Genomic DNA, 18,612 nt, shown 5'->3' on the forward strand with positions numbered 1-18,612 from the left:
TCATCTCTGTTACAAAGCCATCACTGTCTGAAAACATCTCCATAGTCATGTGGCCAGCATGACTAAAAGCCAAAGGCACACGGACTGCTGTTACCTTCCCACCAAAGTGGTCCCTATTTTTGTACTTGCATTTTTACATGCTTTCGAACTGCTAGGTTGGCAGAAGCTGGGACAAGTAATGGAAACTCACTCCATTATGTGATGCTAGGGATTTGAACCACCAAACTGCTGACCTTTCGGATCAACAAGCTTAGCATCTTAGCCACTGAACAACCATAGCCTTACTGTAATGTATATAGGAGGACCTAGGAGGACGAGGAAAAAGATGCTGCCCTAAGAAATGGTCAGACAAGAGGGATAAGAGGAACCATAACCCGCAGCTGAATAGTAGAAAAAGGCTCAGAAGGGAGTTATCAGGCTGTAAAGGTGACAGCAGAATTGTACTTTCATACTTGCAAGATTCTATTACTATAGCTTTACAATAAAGTAGAATTAGTTTATTTGGCTATGTTTCCTGTCTGGACACCACAGTAGAGCTAACACTTGCTCCAGCTGGTGTTCTGTGAATTTCCACTATTTCAGGCAATCAAAGTGACATTGGATTTCTGTCTGTTTACTTTTGAATTGCTGTTAAAGTACTCAGCACTGAAAGGCCAGTCAAGTATATTATTCTGTCTCTTGGAAATATTTAAAGTAACATTAATATGCCTATTATTAAAACATTGTGGATTTAGCCTGGTGCATTCAAAATATTCAAATAGTTCAGACTTCATCTTCACTCAGCTTCCAAAATGATTCTGGCTGACCCAAAGGTGCTTTTTCAAGAGGCAACTAGACTTTCTGGTTTTTCTTTCAAGATGTTTGGCTTCTCTTCCAAGAAGCTTCTATAGGGGACCCTGATGACACAGATAAACCTCCAGGCAAGCTCAACAACTCCCTAAAAGACTGCAAATGACCAACTGTCTGAAAGGAGTATAAATCATTCCTTTCATCACCATCCAGTTTTGGATGAGAAGTGAAATATCTTCAGAGAAAAACCAGAAAATCCAGTTAACTCTTGGGAAAGCACCTTTGGGACAACTGTGACTTGGATGACTGAGAATCTTTATAGACATATAGAGATTCTGGCTGGCTTCAAAAATTTTATTAATTTATTTATTTGTCAAGCATGTATTAGATAACAGATATAATTAGAACATAATTATGATTACATGAAATGGATACGAATAAAAGGGGACATTAGGACAGGGGCAGTAGGCACATTGGTGCGCTTATGCATACCCCTTACAGACCTCTTAGGATTAGGGTGAGGACGGGGGTGGGATTCAAATTTTGTAACAACCAGTTCTGTGGTTGTGGCTAGGTGGGTGTGGCTCGATGGTCATGGCCATGTGACTGGGTGGGCGTGGCTTTTTTGCAGCACCCATCCCCTCCTGGTTTTGGGGCCTTCTGGGCCTCAGAGAAGCCTCCTGGGGGTGTTTTTGCTCCCCAGGAAAGAAAAGAAAAGAGCCTGGGTGGTGGTGGCTGGGAACACTACATCTGGTTCTGTTATGCCTTGTAATACCCCAGCCTTGAAATTTATTGCTCTCTCCAGGCAAATTGCATCACTGCAAGAGACTATTCTAACTATTTTTGCTACAATAAATAGGTTTTTTTTCATGGAATAGTTATATATGTATGTATGTATGTATGTATGTAAGGAAGGAGAAAGGATGAAGGAAAGAAAGAATGGAAAGAGGGAAAGAGGAGGAAGGGAAGAAGAGAAGGAGGAAGGAAGGAAGAAAGAAAATATAAATTCTAAATGTAGAATAGAATAATAGAGTTGGAAGGGACTTTGGAGGTCTTCTAGTCCAACCCCCTGCCTAGGCAGGAAACCCTACACCACTTCAGACAAATGGTTATCCAACATCTTTTTAAAAACTTCCAGCGTTGGAGCATTTTTAATCTTAGCTTTTTAATAAATTGTTCACAGCCTCTCTTAGCCTTTTATTCAGAAATGAATATTCTAATTTTATTTAGGCTAAAATGGACTCTTGCAGTTTTTGGTATTCTTTTTTTAAAATGTATTTTTATTAAAACTTTTAAACAAGAAGATAAAAGTGAATATGAACTAACAGAAAGTAAGAAAGTAAAAAGAAAAAAGAAAAAGAAAGAAATCAAAGAAAAGCAAAATATGCAAGAAAAGAAGAAAAAGTTTGAAGTAATAGAAAGACAAAAACAAAGAAGTGACAATTATTATTCTTAGCAGTTTTAAATACAAATAATCCCTGCTCTAAAGTTACACCATATATTCTTCTTTCTACAATCCATCCTGTCTAATCATCAAAGCAATATGTCACAAGAACAGAATAGAATAACAAAATTGAAAGGGACTTTGAAGAACTTTTAGTCCAAACCCCTGATCAGGCAGAAAAACCTTGTACCATTTCAGACAAATGTTTGTCCAATCTCTACTTTAAAATTTCCAGTGTTGGAACATTCATGTTTTTCATTTTTTTTCTCATTTTTATGCATACAGTCCATACAAGGCTTCCAGTTCCACAATAAATGGAGATAAATTTCTATAATAAAAGAAGCAGAAATCTATCAACCGGAAATACTGATCTTTAAAATGCTTGGTTCCAAAGTATATATTTATATACTTTTTTGGTTAGGTTTTTTTTTTTTGCATATCTACCAAACATGGTAAAACATCATTTCATGTTATCAACATTTGCAACATATATTTAAAGTCCCTTCATACATTCTAGATAGTTTCTATGGCATCATGTGCTAACAACACATCATTTTATTTAAAAAATATTTTTGAGATCAGAACACAATGTAAATTTCAACTCTTTTAGAAACATTTTTCTCCAATGGCCCATCTGTGTTATATAACCAAGAATCTTAGCCCTTTTTCATATATATTTTAACTTATTCTTCCTCCATTTCAAATGTCGACAAAAATTTGTTCATGTTAGTGATTACATATACATCACCAGTATACAAATAATCTCTTCTTTCCATATCTCATCTTTTAGCTATAAATAAGAACTACGGCAACCCACCCTCTCCCCCAGTATCTGGACAGCAGTCATTTCAGAATTATGAAATTACTATAATTGTATCCTAGTGCATCGAAGGACAAAAAAAATATGTGCAATTACAACTTCAACTGATCAAATTATGTGATGTAATAGTATACAGTAATTATGCATAATGGCACAATTATAATATGCAATGATTTTACAGATAACTTTTAAGAAACTTCCCAAACAAAGCTCGACAGCAGAAAATGATGAAAATTTCTATTATGCTTCAGCAAAAATATGGAAAGGAAATGCGGAAATATGGAAAATAACTCAGTTTTTTATTTTGTGCATGTGTATGAATGTGTTTTTGTACTATTTTTACAGATAGGCAAAAAAAAATCAGAGATAGAAATTTATTTAAAAATTAATGCAAAGTATCGTTTGATATCTAAATTAGGAATTGGGGGCAGGGAAGATGTCATCTGTATGCTAATAAAGGTAATATTTTCTCTGTTCTTTCCTTTTAAGATTGGATTTGTACAGTGGTTTGGATCTATAGTGCTTTCACTTCCTCTAGAACAGCGTTTCTCAATCTTATCAACTTTAAAATTGGTGGACTTCAATTCCCAGTATTCTCCAACTTATACACTGACTAGGGAATTCTGGGAATTGAAGTCCACCTTTGGAGAATATCAGGCAGCATAGAATGAGACTACCCATCATTCAGCCATGTAGAGATTACATTGTCAAAGTTGAATTTTTCAGGACAGATAAAAAATATATTAACAACTCATCCATCTGTAAGGCCAATATCAAGTTTATTTATTTATTTTAAAAATTATATGGTGTCCAAACTCTCAAAATATGTTCATAGATGATGAACATAATGTACAAACAAAACAAAACAAACAACAAATACATTTTAAAAATTATCCTAAAGGCATTTTTTTCAGGAGGCAACACGACTTTCTTGTTTTTTCTTTGAAGACATTTTGCTTCTCATCCAAGAAGCTTCTTCAGCTCTGACAGGACAGTGGGGACTGGAAGGATTTATATTCCTTTCAGACAGCTGGTCATTTGCATCCTTTTAGAAGATTGTTGAAGCACTTGGAGATTTATCTGTGTCCTCAGGGTCACCTGAGTAGTGCTTCTGATCCTGTAGTCTGAAATTTTTATCTGGAAATCAGTTTATACTTTCACACCATTCAAAGGGTGTCCATCCCAGGTAACTGAAAATCTGTAGAGATTCTCAGTCATCCAGGTCATGAGATGCTTTTTCAGGAGGCAGCTGGACTATTTTATTTTTATTTTATTTTATTTTATTTTATTTTATTTTATTTTATTTTATTTTATTTTATTTTATTTTATTTTTATTTTATTATTTTATTTTATTTTATTTTATTCTCTCTCTCTCTCTCTCTCTCTCTCTCTCTCTCTCTCTCTCTCTCTCTCTCTCTCTCTCTCTCTTTCTTTCTAAGACAAAAATATCTGTCAGATTGCTTTTCCAAATTGGGATAATCAGGGAAAGTTACAGCGTCTGTGTTGAGAGCTGCAGGATTGATCTCAGTGCTGGTACTTTTTCTGAATGCAACCTCTTACTACAAATGTAGCTTCCTATTAAAGGTATACCTCTTCCTATTGAAGGTATACCTCTTCACAATTGCTTTATATATGCTTTTACTTTTAATTATTTTTTAATTATAATTATTTAAATTTATTGGCTGCCCAATTCCAGGGGGCTTTTAATGTTTTCCTTTTTTCATGTTCTGTTTAATAATCTTCTACAAGTGATCATCCATCACTTGTATTTTTGACTTTAAATCTCTGCCCCTGAAATTTATAATAATAGAAAGCAGCATACAAATATGTTAAATAAGTGATTCAATCTTGCCCTTGTGACACTACAAATGAATTCTAATGTTCCATTTGACTGCATTCAAAGCCATAGTGTTCAAATAGTTAAAGTTCCAATCCTTTAGTCAGAATTGTTAGTGTAGAGCACATAGGAGCAGTTTTAGATGAGATTTAACTATGTTACAGAAAAACAAATGTTAAGCCCTCTTGATTATCATGGTAATTGTCTTCAGGTTTATCCTTTTAGTCTGATGTACTATAGCTTATTCCATCAAATGTCCACCTTTCACTGGCCTAGCATATCTTGTGACATGGAAGTAACATGGGTTAATGATCCCAATGCTGTTGATTATGTCTATGGAGATTCTTGTGCTGTTACTTATATTACTCCGATATCTCTGCTCCAGAGATAGAAAATATGCTCTGCAGTCAGGATTTCTATTATTGTCTGGGTGGAATAATGAAACAGTATCCTTTCCTAGGAAATTCATAGCATTATTTCTAGGATCTGCATTGCAGAATGAGATGATGCACTGTCTCCACATTTCATTCATGAGATTATTCACAAAGCAAACTTCCCTCAAGAATAAGCAAAAACAATCCCTTGATGTGTAAAGCCACATCCTGTTGGAGCATTTCCAACCAAAACCTGGGAACTGACTATAGTAACATAGGAAAATATTGTATATTGCTGTTCACTTTAATAGACATATTCCCAGTTATTATCACAATATGATGTTATTGATTGTACTTGATACAACAAAATATACTCTATTTTTTAATATAAACTTTATTTAAAATTTAAAGAGAACATAAAAACTAATACAAACTACTACAGAATAAAGAAAAAGGGAAAGAAAAGATAAAAGAAATAGAAAAAAGTTTCCAATTTCCTTTGCAGCAAATTATGATCTTTTATATATGGCTATAAAAAGAGCTCACTTTCTTTTATTATCAATTTTTTCCCTAATCATCAATGCTATAAGGACATTTTGTTCTCTTTGTGCAAAAAAAAATCTACAACAAAGAGCAACATATAATCCAGATCAAAGATTCCAGTCCTCCTGATGTGTGACCTTCAATTCTGGAAATCTACATATCTAGAAATTAGAAAACACTGGTTTAGATGGCATAGACCTATGCTCTTCTATTTTCAGCAAACAGAATGAACGTTATATTTTCACAAGGAAATTTAATTCCTTCAAATTCAATGCTGTATATATGTCCAAAGCTCAAGAGAGTTATGTCAAATATCACAGCTTTCCATGCTGGAAAAAGAAGTTAGAGAAATAGTAACATATTTTTTTGGAGGGGAGGGTTAAACAATGCATAATCAAACTTCTGAATTTGCAGAATTTTCTTAGTTGCATACTAAATTTATTAACTGGATCAAAGGAAACAAGAGATGGTCATGGTTTGGTGAAGACATGAATTTGAGTTTCCTATCACCCTTTAATATTATTCAATCTTCCACCCTTTGATTAAATGATTTTGGCCCAGATTGTTGGGGACAATATGCTGACATTTCTAAACTGCTTAGAGAGGGCTGCATGTACTGTTAAGCAGTACATAAATGTAAATGTGTATGGAGATTCTCTGTCATCCAAGTCATAGTTGTCCCAAAGGTGATTTTTTCAAGAGGCAACTGGACTTCCTTGTTTTTCTTTGATGATGTTTCACTTCTAATCCAAGAAACTTCTTCATCTCTGACTGGATGATGAGGAATGAAAGGATTTATATTCCTTGCAGACATGTGGTCATTTGCATTCTTCTGTAAAGGCCACTTGGAGATTTATTTGTTTCATCAGAGTTACCTGAGTAGTGTAAATGGGTAGGGAGCCTCTTGGAATTGTTGAAAGGACTTTAGAATGGTGTTTTAGAATGGGGATAGATGCTGTCATATCCTCCCCACTTTGTTGAAAAAGGGCTGTTCAGTTTTGACATCCTGTAGATGGCCTCTTTGACTCCTCTTTCAAACCAGCAGTCCTCTCTATCTAAAACGTCTAAGTGCTATTGCTATTCTCAAGCCATCATAATGTCTCCATTCCACTTAGCTTGCAAGAATCTAACTTGTTTTTATAAGTTTTTTGGAACATCCATATATTTTTGAGACATGAGCATGATTTATTCCATGGCTTTCCACAAGCTTTTGTTAAGGAAACTTTCTTTTGTGGATTTTCCTTCCTTATCACTTCATAAAGGCAAAAAGATTTTAACACCACCAAGAATGGAATCTCTCGAGATGCTCTATCACCAAGAAGAGTAAACATCACTAGAGGCTGTAGATGCCAGGTAGCAATTGCAGCAATTGATCATATGTTCTCTTTGAGCCTCAAAATGTTCTTTTTTCCTGAATTCAAGGATCAAAGGCAGGGATCAAACCAACTTTTTGCAAGTCCTAAAATAACCTACTGATCTTAGATATGTTGGGGGATATAACTATTCTGTATCATGGGATGGGCAACTTTTTAGATATTTTGCATTGTGCTGAACACAAAAGTATTTTATTGAATGAAAGTAATGGAAATTGAAATACATAACATCTGGAAAACATCAGGTTTTCTATTCCAGCCATAATCAGAATTGAAACAAGCACCTCTTATCTGCTTTTATACATTGTTTTAGCTTCAGGTAGAAAAAACTGTCTTGGTTAGGTTTTGAAGCCTCTGAGTTAGATTGAGAGAGCATGGAATTTGATATTTGTTCTGTTTAAGGGGCTAGTTTTTTGACACTGGGGGTGGGTGGGGCATGATGGCTCAGTGGTAAAAGATGTTGACCTTGTTGACCAGAGCTAACACCCAGATTCGAGACATGAGCTCCACACAACAGGTTGAGGTCACATTATTTGCCGACCTAGTAGTTACAAAGCATGACAATGCAAGTAGATTAATAGGTACCACTTCAGTGGGAAAATAACAGTGTTCCTTGCACCTTTAGTGTATAGCCATGCTGGCCACATGACCATGGGAATTGTCTTTGGACAATGCTAGCTTCCTTGAGATCTAATGTACTGAAGCAATCCAGCACTGGAAAAAAGGCCTTCCTAATTTAACTTCACCTAGGTAATTTTATTCAATAATTTTATAAAAATTCTGACCCAATGCCTGCTTCCTATTCCCTTTGTGACAGTACTGCTGTAGATTTTCCACTTAATTTCTACTGAGAGGACTAATAGGTGTGGCGTGTTGCAAGAGTGACTGATAAGCTACTTTTTGTGTTTCCTGAATTACAACTCACTGTCATATTTCAGATGTATATATCTGTCACTTTCTGTGCTTCACAAAAAGTCAAAATAAATTTCCTTCAACAAGCTTGAAATGCTTAGATGTTGATATTCCCTTGTGGAAAAGCACTAAACATGAACAAAACATATCAAATTAAAGTCTTCCAGACTGAAATAATACACTTCAGATGCCAAGTAAATTTACCAATAAATAGAACTGTTTTCTGAAGCATCAGGTTTTTCTCTCAGCTGGCAAAATACATGAATTCTGAATCACTTACAGTTCCAGTTACTGGGAGATAACTGTTAAATGAACATTTTTAAAAACCTGGGAATTTTTTAAAAAATAATTGAACAATTCTCAGCTAAAAGCTCTTATTATAAAGCAGCTTTTAGCATTTCAGAGCTTTTAGAGCATTTATTTGTGACATACTGAAATAATTGTAGTAATAGCAATAGTAATAGCAATAGTAGATGCTCCTGTGCACATAGGACAAAAATTTCTTTCCAATGTTTTTGACTTTCTTCTTACTCCAATGGGACATCACAACCTACAAGTTTTATGGAATGTTCTGCTCCCCATTTTTTCACAGTCTTCTTCCCTTTAATTTTCCTTTGGCTGGAAAATTCCTTTGTCCATATAATTGCAGTTTTGGCCTGGCACTGCTTTGGAAGATGTAAAACATGTCTCCAAAGTGCATCTTCCATTTTGCCATTCTGTCCTGACATGAGCAACTTCTTCGTAAGATGTCAATGTAAATAGCCCATTCCCTATAAATAAGATTAAAGATCTTTTGTAGCCAACAGTGGTGGGAGTCACTTATTCCTTGTGTTATTTGATGCATCATTTTTGATGTTTCATTGGTACATATTGGAATTAGACCAACAAGCAAATGGAGATGTTTCGGATGGATTCCAATGAAAAGTCGGAAAATATCTGATACTGGTTTGTAACCATATCATTTGTTATAATTCCATGGGGAAAAAACTGGACAAGTATAACAAATGAATCCATATTTATTATTAATAAATAAATGGTCAGCAAGCTGTGGTCTGATAACAGATATGACTTTTTTGCCCCATTTACATTTCCTCTGTATAAAATCTATAGTGTTCTTTGGAGTTTTGGGGGCTCCATATAGTATAGTTTCTGCATCTGGCCACAATGGCGCCATGGTGGCACAGTGGTTAGAATGCAGTATTGCAGGCTAATTCTGCTGACTGCCAATTGTCAGAAGTTCAAATTTCACCAGGCTCAAGGTTAACTCAGCCTCACCAAGTTAAAGGTTGACTCAGCCTTCCATCATTCTGAGGCTGGTAAAATGAGGACCCAGATTATTGGGGACAATGTGCTGACTCTGTAAACCACTTACAGGAGCTCTAAAGCCCTGTGAAGTGGTATATAAGTCTAAATTCTAAATGCTGACCAAAATTCAGACACAAGCTTTATTGGCCCTATTTGCTTAAATTGTTTGTTTTTGGTTAAAAAGAGAAAAGTCATTGTCGAAGTTGGCAATTAAGCACCACAGCAAAAAACTATCATTGATTCAAAAGAACACCCTTAAATTATAGAAATATCTTAGTATCTTAGAGTGTCATCTATAGTTTGAAATCTGATTAGATAATATCAGGATTCATATGAATGCTTTCTTTTCTCACATTTCCTCATTCTGAAAAAAGGAAGGGAGAGACGAAGGAAGGAAGGACGGAAGGACTGTATTTGTGAAGAAGGGGATGTTAGTGGATTTATATTATGGGTTTAGAATTTAGAATACAACCTACAGCTAGCACTAAATCAAGGACCTGTATAATGCATGAGTCAAAAAGAGGGCTGTGAAAATATTTACAGACCCCTCACATCCCGGACATAAACTGTTTCAACTCCTTCCCTCAAAACGATGCTATAGAGCACTACCCACCAAAACAACTAGACACAAGGACACTTTTTTCCCCGAAAGCCATCACTCTGCTAAACAAATAATTCCCTCAACATTGTTCAATTATCTACAAAGTCTGCACTACTATTACTGTTAATCTTCTCATAACCCCCTTTCACTCATCCCCTCCCACTTGTGACTGTATGACTGTAACTTTGTCGCTTGTATCCTTACGATTTGTATGGACTGTTTGATTGCTTATTGTACCCCTATGACTATCATTAAGTTTTGTACCTTATGATTCTTGACTCTTGATTAATTTATCTTTTCTTTTATGTACAATGAGAGCATTTGTACCAAGACAAATTCCTTGTCTGTCCAATCACACTTGGCCGATAAAGAATTCTATTCTATTCTATTCTATTCTATTCTATTCTATTCTATTCTATTCTATTCTATTCTAAATTTGATATTTTTTCCTGCCTCCTGCAAAGTATCCCACTGATTCTTTTGTTCATACTCTAAAATGCTTACATTGCATCTTAGTTGTCCTAAAAATAATATATGTATAATCAATGAGTATAGGAATTATGGTAATAGTGATCAATGAATATCTATGCTTACAGAAATTACAATAACCACACTAATATGCATGGATGGTTGTGGGCAACCTGTGTCTAGATCCCAGGCAGCATAGGTTATGATTGCTTAAAGCTGACTTTCAACTGCCAACTATTTACTAACTTGCCAGCAAAGAACTCAAGTTTGTTCCAACTCTTGGCAGGTTGCCATGTGTGCTGTGGGAATTACATTCATTTTCTTAATGCTTCTGATTTTTCTCCTCTGTAATTCAAGGATAATAATGCAGTACAGACAGTCCTTGTTTAGCAATGGTAATTGAAATCGGCAACTCTGACACTAAGCAATAGAATCATAAAACAAAACTACGATGACCTGTCATAAGTCCTCTTTGTTCAGGAATATTGTAACTTCCAATGATTGCTGAATGAATGGTCATTCAATGAGAAATACCTATAGGTAGTCCTTGATTTACAACAGTTAGTGATTGTTCAAAGTTACAATGGTAGTGAAAAAAGTAACTAATTACTGCTTTTCACACTTACAACTTTACAGTATTCCCTTGAATATATAATCAGAATTCAGACACTTGGCAACATTTATGATGGCTTCAGTGTCCCATGTCATGTGATCATCTTTTGACAAACAAAATCCACAGGGAAGCCAGAACACTTCTTGTAGCAGGCTGAGAATATTTCTGCATCCTGGGTGTAGCAAGGAAGTTGTGTGATCTTCATCACTTAAAACTTTCAAGAAGAGATTTGACTGCCATTTGTCAGGAATGGTATTGGGTTTCCTTCTTGGGCATAGGGTTGGACTAGATGACCTACAAGGTCCCTTCCAACTGTTAATATGTAAATCTGGTGTGTGACTTTGGATCTCCTGTTCAGGAAAGTTAAATGGTACCAATAAAGGAGAATATTTGCAGCTCTGGTTTGAAATGAGGAGTCCTTGATGCTCTGTGAACTTGATTGTTTTCTTGCAGATATTTCACTTCCCAAACAAGATCACATTTACCTAGTTTGGGTAATGAAATTTCTGCAAGAAAACCAAGTTCAGAAAGCAGTAAGTATCAGGTGCAAGAAATCAGGAACCAGGATAGAATTCAAAAAGCATGAGTTTATTTCATGCTAGCTTTTGCACACTAATTTGGTCTGTTAATGATCAAGGCAAATTGGTGCCAGCTAATTGATTTCAAGAAGGGCTGAACTTAAATTTCTTATAAAGACTCCAAATTGTATTTTACCCAATCTTTGGGATTGGCCTTTTCTTCTACTGCACCAGGACTGTAAAATGTGGGCCAGATGTGTCACGTGCTGGACCCGCCCCCCACCCAGTTTAGCAAAGGGGGGGAAAGTCCAATATGTCACATGATGCTGTCATAACTATGCAAGTTTGACATCCCTGTCCTAAACCCTCAAAGTTAAATGGGAACAATTTACGTTATTATTTATAAAATGCCAAATAAGAGTTGGGTTGTTCTGGATGATCTACAAAGTTGTTTAAAATGTAGAAAGTTTCTAACACATTTAAAACTTACTGTTAATAGTAATATTTATGAGTCACATTTCACTGTTTAAACAATCACAGAGTATGAATACAATTCAATTAAGAGTAAAAATATAATTAAAAATACTTAATTAAAAAAAACTGTTCCAATAGGGACCAAAATGAATACATTAGGGAAAACTCTAAAATATATACTTAAAGTGGTGAATCCCTTAAGGGTTTATGAGGATGAGACATTAATACTATTTAGATGAAAACACTGAGGTGTAACTGTTAATCAAAAGAAAAAACATTCATATTAAACTGATGTCTAAAATTTATACAAGCCTAATTTAACAGGGAGAATTTCCAGAACGGAGAATTCCACCACTGTAGTTAAAAGGAAAGTCTTAAGTCATGGTCCATCTCTGGGGATTTGATAGACACATGTATGTAGTTTCACTTATATTTATGTAGTTTGAGGGACTCCTGAAAAGAAAAGGGATCAAACTATTTTCCAAAGCACCTGAAGGCAAGACAAGAAACAATGGATGAAAACTAATCAAGGAGAGAAACAACTTAGAACTAAATTCTTTTTTTTAAATAAAATTTTATTGAGTTTTAACAAAACAAACAGAACATCTTATTTGAGTACAGCATCGTTTCGGGTTATCACATTTCCATACAGACGCAATTTCATATGCATATTCATCTTATGCATTCAACTTCATATCTTATTACTCTTTTTCAAACTTCTCACTATTTCTCCCTTTACTTCTCTTAATTTTCTTTTATAGTTATCTCATTTTCTTCTTATTCAATTGTATTTCTTTTACCTAAATTTCTATATTTTTTTATTCATTGTACTTATACTTTCGTCTGTCTTGTTTACAATTTCATATGTTCTCTTCCAACATTCTTAAGAAGCAAAATTCCCCCTATAGTTGCCAATCGGAGTGCAACACCTTTAAGTCTTATTATTATTATCATATGAAATCTCATTAAATATTAAATTTGTGCATTCTAAAATTATAACATTCAAATTCCTAATATCTATTTTATATCATGTAGATCTCATTATCAGAATCTACTTGGTACTTCCCCTTGAAAATGTAAAAAGAAAAATTCTAAAAACATAGCAAAAACTATATATATATATTCAGCTTTGTTCGGGTATTTTCCCATGTCATTGTAGTTGTGCTTTTAAAGTTGTAGCAACGTTTCGACAGAATCTCATCTGCCATTATTTCCTCCCTGTAGAGGTCTGATATTTGTTTTCTTAAGTTTTCGCGGGTACTTACATGTATGGTATTCAGCTTTGTTCAGGTATTTTCCCACGTCATTGTAGTTGTGCTTTTAAAGTTGTAGCAACGTTTCGGCAGATGAGATGGTGGATATTTTTCTGTTTGTGCAGAATGCTGTGTTTTTGCAGGATCTTGCTGATTTTGTCTGTAGTGCCTTTTATATATGGGAGGAGGGCTTTGCCATTCTCTTGTTCTCTGTCTTGGATTTTGGTTGGGGTTTCTTTTTGGATTAGGTGGGTAATCTTCTTTCTTTGGAATCCATTGGCTGTTAGTACGTTGGTGAGAGTTTGTAGTTTGGATTTTAGGTGTTGTTCGTCGGCTAAGCATTTTGTTCTGGAGATGAGTGTCTCGGCTACAGAATTGATCTGTGCTAGGTGGTGGTGTGAGAGTGCACTGCTATCTACATGCACTCTCACATACAAATACCCGTGTGAACCTCAGAACACACACACACACACACACACACACACACACATTTTCTTAAGTTTTCGCAGGTACTTACATGTATGGCATTTAGCTTTGTTCGGGTATTTTCCCACGTCTTTGTAGTTGTGCGTTTAAAGTTGTAGCAACGGTTCGGCAGAATCTCATCTGCCATCATCAGGCTTCACACCACACCACAGCAGAAGCCAGGCAAACACCTGGGCACAAACAGATCCCCCCTCTAGGAACTTTTAGATTCAGGGTACCTTGCTTAGATGTTCTCTGTTGTTTATCCCGGTGTGTCCTGCTTTCCTCTTTGTCTTCCTCCTGCACAATCTTATCCAGCTGGGTTCTTCTTTGAGATGGCCATTTCTGACCACCGCTGCAACTGCCTTCGGGGAAGGGAGTTTAGACCAGCCAAGGAAGAGAGATGTGGCTCCCTTCCACTCAGCTAGCAATCTCCCCCCTCTTCAGGGTGGTTTCAGCCCTGAATCCAAAGGATCAGGGAGCTAAAGTGGTGAGCACAGATCAAAACCATGCACGATCGTGGATTTCGGTCTGTTGCTGAAGAGACCCAAACCAGAAGACCTCAGAATTAAATTCCAACTGTCAGGGAATTAAAATGTCCTGACAGTTAGAACAATTAATCAGGGGAACAGCTTGCCTTCAATAGTTGTGGATGCTTCATCACTGGAGGCTTTCAAAAGGAGACCAGACAACCTATTGTCTAGTCTCCTGCTTTTGCAGGGGGATCTCCTGCTTTTGCAGGGGGGTGGACTAGAAGACCTCCAAGGTCCCTTCTAATTCTATTATTCTGTGTTCTATGTTTCCTTGGTAGCAATTAAATCCATTTTTGTGAGATTAATTTTTCTTTTCCAGTTACAGATTACAGGTAATCCTTGGTTTACAATCAAAATGGGGGCAGAATTTCTATTACTAAGTAAGGTAGTTGTTAAATGAATCACGCCCATTTTTATGATTCTTCCCACTGTTATTAAATGAATCATTTCATGCAATCATTAAGTGAATCACATGATCATTAAGCAAAATCAGGTTTCCCCTTGACTTTGATGTTGGAAAGGTAGCGAATGGTGATCACATAACCTTAGTAGGCTGCAGCCATTGCAAATATAAGGGTTGCCAAACACCTGAATTTTTTCCCCACGATTGTGGGATGCTGTGATAGTTATTAATGTGAGGACAATCATAAATTGTTTTTTTTCAGTGCTGTTGTAAATTCAGTCACTAAATGGTTGTAAGTCAAGGGCAATCTGTATGGGGTTAACAAATGCTATCCCTGGGCACAATATTTATACTTGGTGGTTTTATCAGAAATGCACATGAAAATTCTTAATGTTTGATTAAATAATAGCTAGTGATCAATATGTACAGGAAAAACAAAATATAAGCATATATCTTATCCATTCTGATAACCATTTGCTAATAAGCCACTGATGTATGCTGAATAACTGTAGAAAAATACTGTCCCATACATTGTTCGATGCAATTTTCCAGCACAACTGAATGAATAGAATTGTAACTATTACACCGATAACATCTCAATATCTAATTATGTGCTAATTACCCTCTAAGCTTTTTGACTTTTGCTGTTCCATTCCAAGTATGAAGTTTTGTGCCTTTAATGTTCTTTTATTATCTGTTTTCTTAATCGCCTTGAAGGAATCTGTACTCAGACATTGGTTATTGGTTTTATTTAAATACATTTTTGTGGGCTTTTTAAAATGCAGATTCTTTGCCTCAGAAAAGTGAAATGATTGGAAATTAGTCATTGCTAGTGGCTCTGGTTCATCCCATTGAGGAGAATTTATAATCATTTTAATCCTCTGGAAGAAAATAAAGATAATGAAAGGAAAAATTAAATTCCCTTTAATAATAGGAAGACCTCAAAGCACAAAGAAAATGGACCAAGAAGAGGGGAAAGGCAGGTGAAATTTATTTCTTAATAAGTACAAAGTGATGCTTTGTGCATACTAATAACAATAGTTAAGCACAGTGGAGGGGAGAAAGAAAGAGAGAGAAAGAGTATTAGAGAGAGACACACACAGGGAGAGTTATCTGAGATATTACTGATAAAAATAATATAAAAAGGATTTATTCTGCTCAGACTGGCTCTGGACTTGAGATAGTTGTTGACTTCAATGTCATAAGTGACAGGTATAAGAAAACAATTTGCTGTATTGCTTAGCCTGGAGAAGAAAAGATTAAAAGGAGTCTCCGTAGTAGAGTTCAGATTTCTGAAGGGTTGTCAGAATAAGACACAACAACTGGGTGCACTGCATAAGAAGATGTCAGATGAAAAATTATAGAGAATTGGTGGGACTGACTATTGTATTTAGTATTTTTATTTAGTATTTATTTGATTTGTCAATCTCTTACAAGATACAGATATAAGAATAAATATACTTAGACATTTTTAAGAAAAGTTAAAAAACAATAGGACAGGGATGGTAAGCATGATTGGTGCGCTTATGCATGCCCCCTATAGGCCTCTTAGGAAGGGGGTGAGGTCAATAGTAGACAATCTAAAGTTAAAGTTTTTGGGGTTTGGAGAAAAAACCACAGTCAGGTAGAGTATTCCAAACACTGACCACTCTGTTGCTGAAGTCGTATTTTCTGCAGTCAGGTTTGGCATGGTTAATCTTGAGTTTGTATCTATTGTGTGCTCTTGTATTGTTATGATTGAAGCTGAAGTATTCATTTGCAAATAGGACATTACAATGTCTGATTTTATATACTATATTTAGATCAGACCGGAGGCAGTGTAGTTCCAGGTTTTCTAGGTCTAGAGTTTCAAGTCTGGTGGCATAAGGTATTCTACAATGAGTAAAGGAGAGGAGAACTCTTCCTGTGAAATATTTCTGGCCTTTTTCAATTGTGTTAATATCAGATACATGATATGGGTTCCAGACTGATGAGCTGTATTCAAGTATATGTCTAGCAAATGTTTTGTATGCTCTAGTTAATAGTGTGATATTACCAGAGAAGAAGTTACGTAGGATTAGATTAACAACTCTTAATGCCTTTTTGGCTATGTAGTTACAGTGGTCTCTAGCACTTAGATCATTAGAGATCAGTACTCCAAAGTCCTTGACAGAGTTTGGATCATCAACAAGGACTTGACTATTCAGCTTGTATTTTATTTTCTGATTTTTTTCTGCCAATATGTAAGACAGAGCATTTATTTGTTGAGATCTGAAGTTGCCATTTGATTGACTATTCTGATACATAGTCAAGGTCTTTTTGGAGGGTTGCAGTATTGTCTGTGGTGTTGAATAGTTTTACATCATCAGCGAAGAGAACACAGTTGCTCTTAATATCGTCACAGAGGTCATTTATGTAGAGTATGAAGAGATTTGGTCCTAGAACACTGCCTTGGGGGACACCACTGTTGACAGGTACAGAATTTGATAGGATGCTCCCAATTTTGACCATTTGTTGTCTGTTTGACAGGAATGCTTCTATCCAGTTATGCAGGTATCCAGGGTTACCATAAGACCTTAGTTTTAGTAGTAGTTTGTTGTGTACCACTGAATCAAAGGCTTTACAGAAGTCTATGTAGATTGCGGCTATTGCTTTGCCCTGATCGAGTTGTGTAGTCCATATGTTTTTGCAGTAGTAAGAGTTGTAGATTACAGGATAGTTTTTTTCTGAAACCAAATTGTTTATTAGAGAGTAGGTTGTTTGTCTCTAAGTGGAGGATAATGGATTGGTTAATAATTGATTCCATGGCTTTACAGGTGACGCAGCATAAGGAGATTGGTCTGTAATTTTCAACTAGGCTGGGGTCTCCTTTTTTGAAGATGGGGTTGACCGTGGCTTGTGACCATAGGTTAGGCAAGGAGCTAGTCCTGAAAGATTTTTCAAAGATTATGCTTAGAGGTTCGGCTATGGCAGTAGATAGCTTTTTTAAGAAGTAGGCACATATTCCGTCTGGTCCAATAGATAGGGATGATTTTAGATTGTGCAGTGCTTTTTCAACAATGTCTTCTGTAAAATCAATATGTATTAGATCATTGTAGTTGTCTGTAGTTCGACTAGGAAGTATTGGGCTTGATCTATTGCTGTTTACAAATACTGAGCCAAAGAATGTGTTAAAGATGTTTGCTTTGATGGTATCGTCATTGCAATCTTTGCCATTAGGTCCTTTCAGGTGTGGGATGGACCTTGAGTCTTTTAGTTTGTTGTTTACAAAATTGTAGAAAGCAGGGTGGAATTTGTGTGTAGAAGGTCTTCCTCTTGTTTAATGTGATAATTAGTGCATTCAGTTTTTATCTGGTGGCATAGATTTTTGTATCAGCTTCTGAAGTTGGCAATGTGACCAGATTTGTTTTTTTGCCAAAGTGATCTCTTTTTGGATTGAAGGTTCCTTATTGTTATGGGTAATCTGTTTTTCCTGGTTTTGGGAATTGTTATTGGTACATATAGTTTGATGGCTCTTTTGATTTCTAGTAAGAATATGTTGTAATGGTCTTCAACAGTATTGAATCCAGTGAATAGAAATTGCCAATCAAGGGAAGAGAGATCTTTGATTATAAGATCATAGTTGCCTTTTTTGAAATTATAATTTGTTGTGATGATTTTTGTGGGAACGTATGTTGGAACAAAAGTCAATCATGTTGTGGTCACTGTTGGAAAAGGGTTCTTTAATTTGTATTCCGTAAATTGAATTCAAACTATTGCATAAGATGAGATCAAGGCAGTTGATAAGCCTAGTATTGTTGGTTACTAGTTGTTCCAGTCCCAGATTTGTAACAGCATTGTAGAAGTTTGCATGTATGGGTTCACTTGTACGTTCATTTAGGGTCCAGTCAATATGAGGTAGATTGAAG

This window comes from Pseudonaja textilis, chromosome Z (assembly GCF_049901715.1).
Source record: "Pseudonaja textilis isolate UNSWEBS1 chromosome Z, rPseTex1.2, whole genome shotgun sequence".
Lineage (NCBI taxonomy): Eukaryota > Metazoa > Chordata > Lepidosauria > Squamata > Elapidae > Pseudonaja > Pseudonaja textilis.